Here is a 2,384-nt window from a genome sequence, read left to right as displayed (position 1 = left end):
TGAAATAGAAAAACTGATCAACGCTGATTAGCCATGCCTGAATCGTGCTTTAATCACATACTGACCAAACACAAGCATTACTGGTATTTGAGATAAGCATAAATTAATTTACTTTGAATCAGGAGAAGTTAAAATTAAAGAACTCATATATCATATTTAAAATAGATAACACATTGGACTGCTCATATAGAAGTTTTTTCAACTATAAATCTCACTATAATTAAAATAGAAGATTTTTGAAGTGTTTCTTTATTTTCTAGAACAAATATCAAGTAGTACATAGGTCCCTGAGTAGATACTCTTGGAGTAAAGTTCATTTATAATATATTAAGCCTCAAGAAAATCATATTGCAAATCAAATGTAAAACTAGATTGTTGTTTAGAATGTGTTAGAATGGGTTTAGTAATATTGGTGGCAATATTCAGCAGCATCCAAAATAAATATGTAGGTTATGTCTGTTCCAATATTAAAATTGAAACACTGACCTTTCCTTCTCCTCCCCAGTGCTAGTTTTCTGGGCTTTCAAAAACACCACTGGTTCACCAGCTCCAGAATCTAGGCCAGGGTGAATCCAGCCTGCCACAAGGTTTTATAAGCTCTGTGAGCTAAAAATAGCTTTTGAATTTTCAAATGTTTGAAAAAGGGAAAAAAGGGGAGGGGAGGGACACACCGAAGAGAATAGTATTTCGTGACACATGAAAAATCATATGAAATTGAAATTTCAGGGTCCATGAATTAAGTTTTATTGGAACACAGCCACACAGGTTCATTTACGTGTTGCTAATGTTGCCTCACATTGCAGGGGCAATCTGGAGTAGCTGCAACAGAGACCATGCAAATCACCTACGATCTGGTCCTTTACAGAAAGAGCTTGCAGACCCCTGCTCGGGACCCCTGTTAAAGGGGCTTTTTCATTTTCCCCAGTGTTGAGTGAGGCCTTCTTAGAGTGGAACTTGATTTCTCTTTGTTTTAACATCATGCTTTTTATCAATCTTTCCTTTTGATCTCCAGAAGAGTACTAATATTTAGGTAATGGCTCAACTTATAAAAGCAAAATAATGGGGGAAATGTATTTGGACAGTGAAAAATGTGTGTGTGATTTTTAAGTTACGTTTTTCCTACTTAAAATAAGTAATTGTTGGATTGCCTGTCTGCCTTTTTGTTGTTGTTTTTTAAAACTTAAGCTATGGATCAATACAGTTATTGGTATTTAATCACTTCTTTTTATTGAAAATTATTTCTAAAAGAAGCCTGATCTCATTGATTCTCAGCCTCTGGTGATCCAGTTTGACTGAAGAGAATTTTAGCAAATTCATTCAATTCCTCTCTGTAAGTTGCAAATATCATATGAATTTGTAAACATTAGTAACCTTTCCATTTACCCTTACCTTTCAAAATACTAATTTACCACTGAAGATAAAGTTATAACTTTCGGAGAGTAAATATATTATTTCGTCAATATCCGAATATCTGAATAGAAGTAGATTTTACATTTTTACATACATACTAGAATCCAGTTTTGTTTTACCCTCCCATTTTCCTATTTCTCTTGTAGATCAAAGCCCTTCAAAACTGCCTAGGAGGCTGTGGTTTTGTCATATGAGCACACAAAAAAGTTCTTTTCTCTAAAGTGTTACGGAATATACATATGTAACAGCAATATTTAGTAGTTCCTTTATATACCCCTTTGTGTCTAACACAATTACTGCTTGAGCTAACATAAGTGCTCACTATTTGGTGCCTGATTAAAAGATATAAATTATAAACTATGTCCTCAGAATGTTCTGAGCTGAAGGTTATTTATTGGGAATTCAGAAAAATTTCACACTTCACATGAATCACAGGCAGGTATGTTTCCTTTGTACTTCATTTAACTTCATAATGCTTCAAAAATTTTCCATATAATCATAGAAATTCACCAAATACACATTTTGGCTTAAGTATCTAATGTTAACATCAGTTTTCATTAGAAGCAATGACTGCAGCTGACTCTCACCATTAAAATGAAATCTAGGAATCAAGATCAAATAAAAAATATCAAAAAATTATTTTTTACAATTACTAAACATTATAATTATTTTGTTAATGTTTGGCGTAGTTTAAGGGAGTAATTTTTCAGTACTCTCATCTGCTAGATTACCACTACCAAAATGATCCTCACTTTCAACTGAGTTTGGCTCATTCTACTAAAATAGTGTACTGCTAAGGTGAGATTGCTACTAAATTATTGTTTTTCTCCACCTTTTTGTAACAGAGCAAAGTTAATGTGGTTTTTTTAACTTATCAACTACTTATCTTGAATCTCACAGAAGCAATTACAGCCCTGGCTGGTGTGGCTCAGCTGGCTGGCATCACCTCATGCACCAAAAGGTTGCCAGTTTGA

This window comes from Miniopterus schreibersii, assembly GCF_964146895.1.
Source record: "Miniopterus schreibersii genome assembly, chromosome: 9".
Classification (NCBI taxonomy): domain Eukaryota; kingdom Metazoa; phylum Chordata; class Mammalia; order Chiroptera; family Miniopteridae; genus Miniopterus; species Miniopterus schreibersii.
This window is presented reverse-complemented; position numbering follows the sequence as displayed.